General features: G+C 43.3%; 1 protein-coding gene across 8 annotated transcripts in view; it reads left to right on the forward strand.

Moving 5' to 3' along the window:
• Nucleotides 1-16,407, forward strand: part of LOC118506108 (proteoglycan 4) — a 146,494-nt gene that overhangs the window by 69,961 nt on the left and 60,126 nt on the right. For 6 of the 8 annotated variants that reach the window (XM_036042795.1, XM_036042794.1, XM_036042798.1 and 3 more), the window contains one exon: nucleotides 10,875-10,901. The exons of 1 other annotated variant lie outside the window; for it this stretch is intronic. The gene's annotated coding sequence lies outside the window, so the exon portion shown is untranslated. Of the gene's footprint in view, nucleotides 1-3,204; nucleotides 3,315-10,874; nucleotides 10,902-16,407 lie in introns of those variants that run through there. One more of the 8 variants, XM_036042797.1, reaches the window with a different exon arrangement.

The raw sequence follows: 16,407 nt of genomic DNA on the forward strand, positions 1-16,407 counted from the left end.
AGCAGTGAAGCAATGAGTCTTATGGCTCAGACTTAGGCAAGTCAGGTGATAATGAGTCTTTCAAGAAATTTGACAGCTAAACTGTGGAAGAAGCCCAAGATATATTTTCCCGATAATGCAAAAACGAATGTCTCTAGGAACAAGAGTTTGCAGTGGGAACCATTTTTGTGTTCCAATTTTTTCACCCCAGCATCCTCTCCAGCTCTATCTCTGAGCAGCTCTGTCTATCGCCTTTCGAATCAAGCCCATCCATCCTAGTGGCGTTACTTATCGGCCACTCCGTGCCCGGTCTCACTTTCACCTGCATTCATTTGACAACGTGTCACCGTTCTTATCGCCTCGACAGGTACGTCAGATCAGTGGTGCTCCAGAAAACAAATATCTTCCAGCGCAGTGTGGGAATCGTCGTTCGGTGTGCCGTTTGCTTTTCCATATTTTCCCCATCGGCCACCGCCGCGTGTCGGCGTGAAGCGACGATAATTATCGTCGGATCGCGTTTCCACGCGCATTTTGCTCGTGACGTTGACGAGGGTGTTGCTTGATGGGGAGCGAGCTACTAACCTTGTCCTAACCTAACCTAACTTGATACCTTCCCAACGCTACTGTGTAGAGATGGTGGATCTGGTAGATCGTTTGCTTCCCCATCATTTGGTGGTTACTCGAGCGGGCGCGAACTTAAATCGTGCCTCGCTACGTTCGTGACAGTTAGAAAGACACCCAGGGACTGGACTGGACGGGCCACTCCCTGGACAGTGTTGCAACTAGGCAGATTTTAACTGGATCGCTCGTTCCCATTCGGAGTAAATAGGAGCAACACAGTGGATACACCAAATGTATCTCACCTACCCACGTTGTTGGCACGCACACGACCCGTCGGCTCGGGACGATTTTGTTTACCGTGGAGGGAACGTTTGAGGGATTTTATTTTCGGCAAACAAAAAACCGCCCACTACGGTACGGTTGCACCGTGTCCGGTTACGGATCGTAACCTCGCCAGTGTGGAAACCAAATTGGTACCAACAGCAACGCAGCACGTACGCAAAATTGTAACGAATCAATCTTATCGATGTATCGAAGCCTGGGCATCCTTTCCCGTCGAAAAACCGCACAAATGAAATGAGAGTTTGGTGTGTGTGTTTTTTCTTCTTCTCCGGTTTGCACTATCTGCTCACAAAAAAGCTCTACAGTATGGGTACAAACACACACACACACACACACACACAAATCCAGGACATTCGGTTTGGGTCGTGATGGTATGCAGAAGTAATCCGCTCCTGCCACGGTGCACGATCCCATCGCATTTGATTGATAGATTTATGGCGGTGATGATTGGATTTATGGTTACGAGTCGCCAAGTGTCAATCGATCAGCATGGGAATCGAAAGCTCTATCTGACAGCTGCAGAGTCCGATTTCGTGATGTGATGTCCTGGTCGGGATTGACTGTTGAATGTGCGTTCCCCGCTTCGTTACATTTTTACGTGGGATTACTTGAACACATTACAAGTGTATCAAACTATTCTGTGAACTAGAACTGGGGATTTTAATAACTTATTTGTAGGTTGTTCAGCTATCCATTTCGAAATATTGATTTAAATATCAATGACATACCAAGCTGTATCTCGTCCTTATTTTTTGTATAGGATTGAAAACTGGAGCTTACAATTTCAGCCTGATATTCCTTTCTAACCTCTTACTTAGTCTGCTTTCCATGCTCTGCACACCAACATAGCCTTTATGCACGACCCATTGAGCAACCATTTTTGCAAGATCGCATCGTCAAATTATTGTGCATGGCTGAACTTTTCTAACTACACCTCACTACACCTTGCGAGTCACCTTCAACGGCAACGCCCGGAAGCGAATGTACCATTTTGTACCGGGTCGGCTAGAACTCTAGTGAACCAGAACCGGGGTTCGGGAGTGAAAGGATTAAACTAGAAGCGCGGACACCGGGTGGACTGGAAACGTACCCTCACATTTTATTTCACTTTACAATACCTGCTTTAATTGAATGGCGCTTGGTGGAAAATTTTCGACATGCATCCACCAAGAGCTCTCACGTCCTTGAGCTGGCAGAACGGGCGAGAGTGTGCTCCGTCGTTCTATTTTATTTTCCTTCCTATCGCATTCTACACACTCACGCGCCACTCTCCAGCTCGGGAGCCGGTGCATGACTTTTGTATAAACCGTTGCTTTCCGTTTTCCGATTGCGCGGTGTTCCTTGTTCCACGCTTTTGTCCTAGTGACCGGGGAGGGAAACGAGAAAAATGTGTTAGGCGTGCCACCGTACTCCAGTGGAGTTGGGTGTTGTAATTAAGAAACAAGGGCAGAGAGCTTTTGTTTTTGGGGTCGAGCATTAAAGAGTCCGAATGAAGGTGAATGGAGCTCGAAAGGGTTCCGAAATCAGTGTGTCTCGGTAGGCAAGTTGGAAGTTGGTTAAAATCACCCACGGCATTAAGTACGGCCGTGTGGCTAAAGTTCATTCCGGTACCTTACCACTCGAGCTCCACGGGACTCTAAGGTTTAGGTCGGGCTACCGGTAGGTACGGTGGGTCTCCTGCTGCGTTCGGTGGCAGTTGCATGTGTTGCTCTTGCGACAAATTACACCATCCACAGGGTGTACTGCACCCGCACCGGCACCCGCAACTCTCTTGTCCCGACCGGCCCAACAGCGGAAACCGTGTCGTGCAGCATGAAAACCGTGCGCGACGAAAAGGAAACTGCTCTTTTCTCACGGGTAAACAGGCTGGGGATCATAAATTTAAAGCCACGTGAAAAGAGGAAAAAAAAACATTGTGCTTAAGCACGGCGGGACGTTTTGTTATCTGACTTTTGCGCTAGCTGTACCAACAGGAACAGCCATTCGCCCGTTCAATTACATCGTTTTCTGCCTGAACACGTCCGTCGAATGATTGGAAGGCAATAGGTTTACCGGTGGAAAAGCGATATCGAAACGCTTGGAAAATGTTGTGTTAGAAGGAACCGAAAATTGACGCCGGTAATAATAAAACCCCTAAAGGTTCGAAGCGAAGAAGCAAAAGAATCAAACGAAAAAATCTTGATTGTAAAATTATTCTTAATCAACGGAAAGAAAGGAAGACGCCTCCCATCCGGTATGTTACGTGTGGTATGATGCTTCACTGCTTACACTATTTTTCTCCAGCACTGCACAAGCAGCCTGGCGCTAGCTGGCTTACAACTAATGGAAAATCGATCCGGTTTTCCATCGGTCGAAGCACGAGACAAACAGCATTTATTGGAGCAGAAAGCGTTCGGGATAAGCCTTCGCACACCATCGGCATTGGGTATTGGGTAAGTCATAAATAAAATTTGGAACCTTGCGCTTAACTTGAATTTTTTTTAAAACCGATTTTTTCCTCGGTTATCCTTGGCCTAATCGTAACCTTTTGATGCGTTCTCGTTTTTTTTCTTCTGCTATAAGTAAGACGTATTTTCCAGCAGGATGAACAGGAGCACGTATCACAGAGTAATGAAATTATGCTATACATCAATAATGAAATGGTTTGCAGGATGAAATTTTCTTCAGCGTGGAATAAAGAAAGCGTGCTTTTTTGACTTGACTTGGTTTGACTTGGCGTTACTGGAAACTTGAGCTTATTACGTCTAAAGTAGTTGAATTAAGTTTACGTGGATAAAGATTTAATATGGCAAAGCTTTTAGTCCCTAAATTAAACAATTTTTCAATGCAAACTCTTATTTGAACTTAATTCTTAATAATCGAAACAAATGAAGCTAAAGTTCAATCTACGCTACGTCTATTCTTCGAAAGATACAGTTTCAGACTTTAGATGGAACTAATACGGTTCTCATTGGTCATCTTATCAAAGGTGTAACGGTTCACATAACTTCAGATAATAAAATCGATTCGAGTAGCTTATGGAAATCTTATTATTCTCTTATTTTCCCAGTTCCGCAATATTTGGCTTTAAAAATTTTAAGCTAATAGCTTGTTTGATCTTTTACGTGCAATTATCTTTTTATGGAGGCTTGTGATAACTCTTATTCTTCTTTCTTGGCCTAAGGACCTCTTAGGTCATGCCTGCCATTTCTGGCTTACAAGACTTTAATCTATCGCATAGCTGGATAGTCAATCCGCACTAGGCGGGCATGGCCCAGATGAGATTTGAACCCCGGTCCTGCCTGTAAGGACTTGAACCCGGAACTTTCTTCCGCTGTCACATCTGCTACAGGACCACCGCTGGAATGATAGAAGAAAAATTAATTTATTGAATGATTTGGATATGGTGAACATATTAAAGTGAAGAATATTTTAAGTGTTATGTAGTTCGTTATTAGAATTAAGATTTTTATCATTATTGCACAGATCCGAACCAAATTGTCTGAACATACTTAGAAGGACTTACCACTCGGATATGTGGATTCTAATAACTCATTTTATGTCAGACAGAACTTGAAGTAATCGATACACCGTTAATAGGATGTAATTCACTTCATTTGAAATGATTTTTGAAATAACTCAAATTTATTACAACTTCAGATTCTTCTTCCTTGGCACTACAACATCGAGAGGTCTCGCATCTTGGCCTGCCAAACCTAGCTTTCTGCGACTTGGTTTTACCCTTAGCAAAAATGTCAGCCCAGCGTACGGGGAGGCTCTCTGGATGGGCTTTGAACCCTGGAACTGGAGTGCAAAGACCGGCGCCCCCCACGGATCCAAGACAGCACGGATTTTATTTACGCCTTCGTGATCACGATAAAGTTATCAGTTTTTCACGTGGAGAAGACACTTTATAATGTTAAAGCAAAGAGTAAGGACCACCCTTGAAGCCCTTTGTTTTTAATGCCTCAAAAGTTCTTGAAGTGTTCACACGATTGTTGAAAATTATTTGAAGTATATACTTTACAAACAAGTAGTTATTCTAATGACGAACATATATAGAATTATGATTAATGCAGAGCTGTTCGAGTAACTGAAATAGTTAGATAATGTTAAACCATTTAATTTACGAATAGACCTAGCAACAGAGCTAAGGAGAGAGAGATTGACGCACACATAACAGTCTGAAGTAACTCATTTCAAAATCTCTTTCTCACGATAAACTGTCGTAATGAAGATCTTTACATGCTCGAGGCTTGTTCACTTACCGCCGCGATACACCACCAACAAGGCGGCTCATAAACCACTTGTTCGCATAAATCCTGGCCGTGGCATTCGACGGTGCAGTGAGAGATTCGCGTGGTGGTTGTTTTTTTGACGCGCAAAATATAACCATCATAAGCCTCAATCTTGCGTGGGTGATTCTAATTGCATTTCACACGAGCAATTAACTGTTTTGAAGATTATAATTAAACGGATGCACGAACGCACCGGGGCGGCATATGCAAGACGCACGCCGCTGGTTGACGGTAATAGGACGTCTTCTTCACACGCAGCTAAGTTGCAATCGCATTTGCGAGCACGAGCATAACATAATGAAGTTCCTGTTATGCCTGAATGCGCTCACATTTCTGTCGTTTTCTGTCAGGATGAAAAGTGGCAAACTACTTGCCAACATTTAATTAGTTGCTTGGGTTGATACGTGTTTGGGTGTGAGTAGTAGAGTGTCCTTGCAACCGTTACTATCTTCACTGACAACTGTCAGCACGATCTGCCAGAAGGAGTTAATTTAATGAAGTGTTAAAAATTATCCATACGCATTAAGAGCTTTCAAGCACAGTGTAAGACACAATCAGTCATATGTACTGAGATAATTGAGTTACATTGAAACATTAATCTGCTCAATGCCATCCCAACCTGTTAGCAAGCAATATTGCAAAGTGCTTTGTGGACGTATCCTAATAAATGTTAAAAATATAAACAAAAAAGCCCTCCCAAATTAAGACATTCCGCAAAGCGCATGATGTAACGAGTGTACCTCAATTTATCATTTTTGATCGTTTTAAATCAATCATTGAGTAGGAGAATGAGAAAAAGAATAATCCTTAGCCCACCACCACACCTAATGTGAGCTGGGTTTTGGTTGCTGACCCCACAACTAAGGTCGACATGTGAAGGAACTGTTAATGAATTTTTGATGAGCAGTTGAAGATGTATTGAGGTTCGCAGTCCTTTTTGCTTGCGATTTCTTCTCTTTTTTTCACTGCTGTGAGTCTGCAAAAGAAATATGGGGCAAGATATTGGAAAAGGGCTGCGCGGGAAGACAGTGGTGAGTGATTTCGACTATGATTCATATGATCCTTTTCCATCGTACGAATCCGAAATGGGGCTTTCTTTCAATTTCATCTCAATAACGATTTCGGGTGAGCAAGAAATAAAACACAAGCTCCCCCCGTATAGCTTCAAATCACTACCAGAGTGCCTTTTTCTCTTCCCAAAATGATGCACAAAACAAACTGGCGCAAAGTGGGGAAAAAATGTTGAAAACGAACGTCCCTTGGCAGATTGAACGCTCACCAACGCTCCAACCGCTCTTACTGGTGGCAGTGGTGAAACTGTCCGGAAAGCAAATCAATCTCTCTTTGCCAAAACTCCCCCATGCGCTGGAGGACCATTTCCGTTGTTCTGCTGCGAGTGAAAAATCGTTCGAGCACGTTGTTGATAGTTTTATGATGTAAACCCCCGCTGTTGATAACGTGAGTCGCAACGGAGTACCGCTGGGCTGATGGATGGAATCTTCCCTACCGCTCGTACCGATTCACGAGTCGGCTCACGTACACACGTACGCCGATAGTGTAATAAAACAATTACCCAACCAAATCCGAATGCGAAGCAGACATCACGGGGGAAAAAAGGCTTGTGGCTTGTTTTGTGGAGTGCACGGCTCACTGGTGAGCGGGAGCTCCCGTAATCTGGAGGGCAGACGATCGTAGGTCTGCAGGTGGCCTACAACATAAAGCAACAAATTCATCCATAAATGCATGGTAATGCACATAAATTTCCCAACCACGGCTAGGCGCTAGCAACTGCCGCGCTGCCGAACGAAGATTGACAATTCAGCACGGCACAGTTATTGACTGTAATTGACTCACGTTTGACGACTGCTCGTCGTCCCTTTGGGCTCCTCACATCGAAACGGCCGCGTATCTCGACACCTGTCACGAGCCTTTCCGCGTAGGTAAAAGTAAGCGATGGAAAACAGCAGTTTTCCATGGATGCACGAGTCATAATGTTGCCGGCTGAAGCAGCCCGAGGAAAAAAGAGGCTACTAATTGGCCTGCTGCAAAGAGAATGGGGAATCTGTGTAAAGCAACGTTTATGGCTAAGAGTAGGCATTGATTGCTTAGAATGGTGCTTTTTTTCTTCTCGCCATAAACAAAGTTGGTGGAGCGTCTTGAAACTAGAGATGGGTATAAATGGCAAAAAAGCGGAACTGGAACCGTCGGAATCGTATAGGACTGTCGAAACCATTTGGAACCACTCGGAGCCGTCGGAACCGTAAGAACCCTCCAAACCATCATAGCTGTTGGAACTGTCGAAATCGTCTGGAATCATCTGGAACCAGCGGAACCACCGGAATATTCGGAACCGTTCGAAATCAGCGGAACCGTCCGGAACTGTCCAGAACCGTGTGGAACCGTCGGAACCCACCGAACCATTCCAAGCATCCAAACCTTTGGAACCGTCGGAACCGTAGGAGCTCTCAAAACCATCAGAACTGTTGGAACTGTCGAAATTGTCCAGAATCGTCTGGAATCATCGGAACCGCCGGAATATTGAGAACCGTTTGAAATCGGTGGAACCGTCCGGAACTGTCCAGAACCGTCCGGAACCGTTGGAACCCTCCGAACCATTCCAACCATCCGAACCTTTAGAACCGTCGGAATCGTTGGAATCGTCCAGAATCGTTTAGAACTGTCGGAATGGCCGGAATATTCGAACTCGTTCCGAGCGGTCGGAACCGTTTAGACCTGTCTGGAACTGTCCGGAAAATTTTGGAACCGTCGGAACCGTCTGAAATTGCATTTCCGTCAAAAACAACGCACACGTAGAAAAAACATATTTGTTACCCTTTAACGTCGCGCAAGCAATACAGTCCTGCATCGTCCCTAATGTCCCAAATATTAAAAGTATCAACCAATAGAAACCTTCAAAATGCTATTTGCCAAAGGTGGGCATATATTAGCGAGCATATGCCCACCTTTGGCTCTGGCCGACTTCGATTCCGACGCTTCTAACGATTTCAACGATTCCATTTCTTCTTAATCGTACCTTATGTACATTCCGAAGAACCCCATCACTACTTGAAACGTGTCCTGATAGGGCATCGTAGACATACACTTACACCAACCGCATCGTGACTCCCATTCGGATGGGTCGGAACTGTCGTGCATAATTGCACGATGAAGACGAGCCTCGTACAGGTTGGTGCCAGCCGGCAAGCTGAAATGATGGATTTCTAAAGACATTTTTCACCCCCCGTTCGGTCGATGGTTTCATTCGAACTTCACTGAAACGTGAGCGGTGGCTTACGGGTGCGACCATAACTACAGTTGCAAGCCTCTCACGGTAAAAGGATTAGACGCGGAGGGCACCGTTGCTGACTGATGGCTGTGAACGGATTGACAACACGGAAAGCATGATTTGTACCGTTCACTTCCCAGGTGAACAGCAGTGTGATGCACACACACACACAGCATACACACAATTACCCGGCTGATGGATGGTGTCAATCGGTTGAGATGAGTTGATCAAGGGGGTAGCTTGTTTGGCTTGCTCGTACCATCCGAGGTACGGATGAGGGAACGTCCCTTTTTCCGACCGGGTGTTGAACGATAATTATTCCGGTGAAGCATCAAGCATCGTTGTTGTGCCTTTTTGTGTCGGTTTGATTTTTTGTTATGTTTCTTGCCTGTTGCGAAGCGTCAAAACGACGTTTTGTTGGAAGAGACGTAGACTGTCACGATGAGCCAATGTTTTCGCCTCACTTTGGTGCGGTGTAATGAAGCAAATGTCGGTGATGATGGCTAATGGTTATGGTTCGATGAATCGTTTTGTTGGCGAAGTGATAGAATGGTCCTTTTGTGATGTAATGGGTTGGATTGTCTTTCAATGCGATAACGAGCAGAATGTGCTCTCTTTAATGAGTTCCAATTGATAAACGTATAGTAGTATTTAAAGAAATGTATTTGAAAGTGATCGAGAGGGTGTAAGTAACTTCTACTCCTTCTAACTTGGGCACTAAAACCTCAACATTACTGGCATTCCGCGACTTGACTTTCGCCGTTGCTGCGGATGGTCGGTGCTGCATGCAGAGAGGCGGATCAGGATGGGATTTGATCCTTGGTCCTGCTCTGTGGAGCCCGGCACCGTTATCGCCAGTGGTCAGCCCCTATAGATAACTACATTGACTTAATATAGTAAGAAGTCTACATCAAGGAAAAAATCTTCAATTCAATGTCTGTGTGTCTGTGAAGTCGCTTTCATCAACAACTTGCTCAACCTTGCAATGATATTATTTATGAGTGTGAAGAAATGCTCAAAACCAATGTCTCCTAATAAAATCATCCTCTTCCTGCTAATGCCCCAATTTGACTTCAAAACTCTACATACAAAGCGGCAAAAGCTCAAATTTGTCGATCGTTTAGCGAACCTCACTTTGCACAGCACAGGTCAAATGTGTCGGCCACTTGATGGGCAATCAGTGCATCGGTCGCTGTTATCCAACGTCGCCAAGCGTCTTCAAACGGCAGCAAACACCTTTCACTTGCACCTGTATGTTGCAGTTTGCAAAAACGGAGAATGAAGCAACGCTCGGGGCAACAAAACGGTACAGCTTCGCTATCTTGTCATTTCTTCGTGGTGCACCACGACAAACCGGTAGTGCAACGCCGGTAAATCCTGTTTGACCTAACCTTCGACCGGAGTAAACTCTGTCTGTGGCATGTCGCATATCAAACGGTGACATGATGCGCTCTCTCTTCGTAATTTGCCACTAGCAGTTGCCACTAGCAGTTGTACGATGTGGGCCGGTTCTCTTGGGAGGTGTTTTTTGTGTGTGCTTCATTCTTGTCCATCACAGAGATGTTTTGCATTGGAATGGAGAGTAGCTTATTTTATAGTGGATAGCTTTTGTTTTTCAGGTCAATCATTTTACGTCGGGGAAAATTGTTGATAGAGAAAAGTTTGTAAATGTGAAAGTTCTTGAAAAATTATCCAATTTATATTTAATTAAAGCAATCAAAGTCACAAATCAAGTGTGGTTGGTCTAGCTACTCTTTAGCGCCACAAAAGCACATTCGTCCTGCAACTGACAAGCCAGCCAATAAAAGTACCATCTATTGAACAGGAACAGAATAATATTGTATTGTACCATAATGTATCCAACATCCACCCAGTCTGTTCGTCACTCAAGCAACCAAACCAAACCGAAAGATGAATGACATTGGGACCACACTCACTCACTGAGACAAACTGTCAATGAATCGTGAAATTGTTCCTTTGCCTCTGATATGTCGCCGTCATGAACACACATGTCCGCGCAGTAGTTGTTAGCCCAACCACTCTCATGAGCAGGGGAAAAAAATGACGTTTGAATAGGATTCGTGCAGATTGGGTTGGAAAAACATTCACACACACACACACACACACACACACACACAACCACACACACACACACAACCGCATAGAAATGTCAAATTCTAAGGAACCCATTTACGTTCCGCGAGGAGATTTTGCTGGAAATGATCCTAATTTGTCATGTGAAAGACATTTCCTCGATGGGAAATGTCAACGTTCGGTTGCCGGAAGGCTTGGATAGGTAAATAAATAATCAATTTCGGAAGCTTTCACACACACACTCGAACTGTTTTTCGCACGAAGTGTCAAGGTAAAAATGATTTGTTTGTTACGTTGTGCTTATGGTTTTTTGTTCTTCTTGGTCTCGTTTACAGATTGTTGGAGGAAATAAATCTTAATCGGTAAGTAGAAAGCTTTAGCTGCAATTCCTTTTATTTCATTTAGCTTGAATCACTCAAGGGAGCCTTCAACAAGATGCATCCAATGAATCACCACCATGTGGGTAAATGAGTCGTCTGTCAAGGTTACGGTGACTTAAGACATATGCCTAGGACTTCATATGAATCGAGTCATCCGGTGACGTTTAGGAGTCAACACACCAACAACCTTCCCAAGCGGAACTTGATGAGAATCCCCCAGAAGCTCGGGGATCATTCTTTTCCGTGTGACGCCACTCTTAAGTTGCACATCATTCCAATCTGTGATCAGTATCGGTTTGCTGTTTGATTTCGTAAGGCGGTTTTTGTGAAGTGGCTGCTGAATTTGTGTGTGAAGAAGTGTTGGATAGAGGTTTTTAAAGTGCATGTGAGGCTTAATATTGTGCTTAAAAATTACCCGGGTAAGCTTTTGCTTACGTAAAGTGCTTGAAGATATTATCTAGTAAAGGCAATGTGCCCGAGAGTGTCTTAGCCTCAGTTTTTCGGGTTATTTGTTCAATGTGTTATTAATGTTTTTATATTCACCTTAACTCCAAATATTACTTGAACGCTTCAAAGACACATTACGCTGATAGTGATCTATTCAATAAGCTTCGTGCTACTGTCGGGTTTCGTGGCAAAGAATCTGAAATATTTAAGTATCGCGCCCCGAGGCTTCGTCAGCGGTTCCTTAACCGTGTGCCTCCAATATGGTCCCCTTCGACACTATCGTATAACGTATAACGTGCTGATAAAGCAACACACGCCCAAACTGGTGAACGAGAAGGAAGTAAGCTAAATTTACAATTGTAATTCACCGCAAGGTAATACACCCTTCCCAAAACCAGACCTCGCTGTCATCTCCGGACAGGTGGTTCCTAGGATTTTGGAATACGGATTTGGGGAGGTTGTTTACGCGTGTCGGTCGGGAAACCATCGATAACGCCCAAATTAATGCTGATGGATGCTGTTCCCGTAAGCCATAATTGATGGTAAACATTTTATATTCCACCCACTGCCTGACGCGCGCAATGACACGTGCCTATCCTAAGGGAGGCTTAATGAATGTACATGAGAAGATTTACGATATGATTGATATGTTTCCTGGAAAAAGTATCGGAATTAGGATGAGAGAGGTACAGGTAGAGCTCGTGGAGGTGATTGCTATGAAGATAACCTTGCACACACTGATTGCAACTGGAGCAGTGCGCGAATGTTTGTTCAATGGTATTCCTTTTGATCCTGGCGCAGATCAAAGATTTGTTAATGTTTCGGAGTTATTCTGAACAAACCGGAAAGTGTTTGTTCACCAAAGACAACACTTCAGAATTTTTAGTAAGATAAGAAGGTTGGGCTGAATTATTTATTCTAGACAATCATGCAAAATCTTGATTTTAAAACAGGAATATCACCCTTGGACTTGGGCTTAGTCCAAGGTACCTCAGATTAAGGCAGCTAACCACAAAGTAAGCTCGTAGGATCCCCTGACTTCCTCACGTTATAGCCATTTAATCTGCTTTAATTATTTGTACCAGAAATAAAAATCACTGATTCTGACTGACTTCACAACAGCTCGGAAACTTTCGGTCAGCAGAATCAAAACGGTTAAATGGTGTCGCGTGAACCTTGCGTGCCGCTATCAAATTCCCTCCAGGATTCTCGGACTAAGTAAAGCTTAAGATTCAAATAATTTGATTCCACAGCTAGCAAAAGGCGGGCTGTGCCCAAGATCCGGGTAAGCTTTATACGGCGTAAAAAGGTTTAATTGGAATTTTCTTGCCCCCTGCCCTGCACGGCACCCCCCGGTGCTGGACGTGCACTATAAACGGTTTAGCAGATATTCGCATTAATGCGCCGCCGTTAGTGAGAAGCAAAGTGAGAAGATGCCCCGGGACTTATCCTGCTCAGCCTGCTGGCGCGTCGGGAGGCGTGCGTTACTTGTGCTAGCAGCACAAACCCTTCGCAATTTATGGCTGACTTTAACGAAGAAATACGTGTGCACGTACACATGCTCAGGTGCTAATGACGCAAAGGCATGAGAGTGAGGGCGAGTTGGGGGGCGAGGGCTCCAGAAAATCCTTTAGGAGATCCCGTAAACCCCCGTAAGAGTGAATGGGCCTCCCCCCCCCCCCCCTCCCGGCGAAGCATCTTTTAATCCTGCCCCGAGGCTTAGTGCACACTTTATGAGTTTTAATTTAATTTTTGCTTTCCATGCTTTTAGAAGGGTGAACCATTTGCCGGCAGAAAGTGGAACCGATGGGTCGTATTTTTTGCCGAAGGGTAGTGGCCGAATGTGGTGAACGGTGGAAGCTAACTTTCGGGTTACCGTGGGTTAGAAAGGTTTGAAGTTTCTCCACTTGAGGCGGGTTGGGTTAGAATTTAGAGCCAAGAGTGTATTGTGCTCTGGAAAGGATGCAGCAGAAGCGAAAGTAGCCCCCGAAAAACACACTTAGTGCATTAATTTTGATCTCTTATTAGAGACCATCGAGTGCAAAGCGTGGTGAGTTTTTATTTATTCATATTAATTTGCTACTGCCCCAAAAGAGCAGTTTTTTTCACCTCGGGATGGATCCGGTACGTAAACGATGGTCAAGAAGGATGGCGAGGGCGCTAATAAACTTGTGCTTATAATGGTGTAGATTATGGGAAATGTGTATGCACATAATTAAGTCCCTTCGACGGTGTGTTTGGTGTTGGAGGCTTTTTAAGACCCCCGAACATTTTTGAGCCAGACCCTCAATATAATGCTTAATCTGTTGAGGCCTTTCGCACCCAAGGTTTGATGTTTATGAGCATAATTGAAGGGCAAGTGTTTGAAGATGTAACCCATTTTTCGGTGGGAGATGCTCTATAGAAAAGAAAATTTAGTGAACAAACAATCTGGACATGAACTTGGACTTTTTAATCGCTTCATTCGGCTAAGTTGCACTTGGGCTCCAATTTTCTTTTTATGATGAGATAATTTATCGGTTGCAAAGAATTTAAAAATGCTTGAAAATCAACTGCCAATTTGAGTAATTGGTTAAAAGGTCCTATAAAGCTTGGTTCATTAAGAAATGATATACTTTGTATTACGTGTATCTTCATAATTACAGAGATAAGTACTTCATTTGTTATTAAATAAAATATATAAAACTTTAATCATCGTGTTTTCCAAGAAATTCTAGGACTGTTTTGGTCAGTAAATTCCACCATTTTTTTTGGAAACAGCTCCTCTTTTTCATCAATATCTGTTTCATCAGTGCCTAATTATTATTTCCTTGTCAAATAATATTTTTTGCGAATTAATCAGCGAAAATAAATTTGAATGGCTTAGACATTTTTCCGCGAGCAGAAGCCTTATGAAATGAAACCCGGGAAGTGGTTTGAGCTCGGATTTCATGTCGGTTTCATCGTCCATTAAAATGCAGCCATACGGTTTGGTCAACACCTAATCGTCGTAATATTGCTTGTTGTAGAGGTTTCGATTAGGATGCTTACTTACTGGGAAACAATTTAATCCTTCGCAGAGTCGGAATCGTCGCACACTAAAGCGGACTGTGTTAAGATTTGTATTCAAATTAAAGTTTTAAAAGCGATGACTTACCTTGACTTTCTGAGCGACTCTAAATCGCAGTTAACTATTAACGGCTCCACTCCATGGTTGAGTTTGCATCTTACGTAGAATCGTCTTCTACGTTGGCGCCACAAACTGGAGAGGTCTCGGCCTGCAATTTTGTGGCTTCTATTACTTGATTTTACCAGAAGCAAAGTAGAGTAGATGGTATTTGATCCCCGGTCCTGCTGTGTGAAAACCGGCACCATTATCGCCTCGTCCACCGGACCACCCCAGATAGTCTTCTAATTTTTTTTCAATAAATCATTCGTGCAGCAGTCGATTTAGATAAATCTAACCGTTTTGTTGAAGCACATGTTGAAGCTTTTGGAAGCTGATGGAGCAGCACCAAACTTCTAAATTCAATATTAAAATGATGGCATCAGCTTTATTTGAAATAAAATAGTTGTTGAAAAGCGAGGCGTCGTCGAACAAAACAAGCCATCAACTTAAGCTCCGTGCAATGTCTAAATAACTTGATTTGTGCACATTCAATAGAAATGCAAACTGCCCAGAAGTGAGTAGTGATGGTAGGATGTGGAACAGCGTAACAAAACACGTTTATTTGCATTTAAAAAAATAAACTCAATCAAAATATTGAAATTGATTTTTAACCTGACTGTTATGTAGCGATACCGAACGAAATCCGCTTAATTAATTTTGTGATCAAATCCTCTCAAACATCTCATACGAACCCTGTTCCCAGTGAAAGCTGGAGTATTTTATGTTTTTATTTGTGTTGTGCACTACCCTGCTCAATTCAATTGGTATCTGTTTCAGCAAAAATATAGAAAAATACACACGAAATTAAATTAACTCCACGCTAGCGTTCTTGCAGCAGCGCAGTACATCCCCTTGTGCATCAATTTCGATCGAGAGCTTGAGCTTGCCGGATGTACGGGGAAGAAAAAAGAGAAGCTAATCCATTTCCAGCTCGTGGAACCTGGATAACTAGCAGTGCCCGGTAATAAAAAACTCATCATCGGTATTGACGGGCAAAATTTATGGCCCCCCGTATGTCACCGTCAAGTGTAGCCTCGGGAAGGAAGGATGCTTTCGTCTGCTTTTTTCTCTCTTATATTAATACAAGGAAAAGCGTGATGGATGCATTCTTGAGTGAATGATAGGAAAATAGGTAGAGAGATGTGGAAAATGGGAGAAGAACGGGGATGGGACTGGACCGGGGATCATCCATCGTTGTAAAATGATCTCATTTCCGCCGTTGGTGCTTCAGCTCAGGGAAGATAGTGCTAAAGGAAAGCGATTCAGAGCTTATTCTATGAACAGCTCAGTATTATGTGTCTTTTGTTAGGAGAGCGTTTCTTTGTGGAAGTTAAAATGGCACTTTTTCCTGAATATTTCTTAAAACAAAGAGGTTAGGTGATGAAGTGTTTTGTTGAAGTTAGAATTGGAGATTAAGTCAAGGCAGGTCCTATTCTTATTATGGTTTCAGTAACGTTGAAAAATGAGTTTAAAGTTCAGATATTTAATTTAATTTATTTAAAACGAATATCCGCCTTTAGGGCTCCATGTAGGTACTAAAAGAGTTAAACTTAACCTAAACTTAACCATCATTCAATAGGCTTGAGCCGATTTAGAATACCATAAGAACTAAGAATAAAAGTAAATAAACGAATCAAGGACTTGTGGAAAGAAACTAGGAAGCTATTACGGAGAAAAATGTAAATCGAACAGGCGGATAGCATTGTTAAATGCATCAAAGCGTGGAAGTAGCAGATCACCGAACTCATCCTTTTTCTTCTTCCATGGCACTACAACCTTGAAAGGTCTCTTGCCATTTCTGGCTTTCTATGACTTGATTTTACGGGGAGGCAGTCTGGATGGGATTTTAATTCCCCTGTCCTGTCGTGTCAAGATCAGTGCTACTGTCGCCTT

This window comes from Anopheles stephensi, chromosome 2 (genome assembly GCF_013141755.1).
Source record: "Anopheles stephensi strain Indian chromosome 2, UCI_ANSTEP_V1.0, whole genome shotgun sequence".
Lineage (NCBI taxonomy): Eukaryota > Metazoa > Arthropoda > Insecta > Diptera > Culicidae > Anopheles > Anopheles stephensi.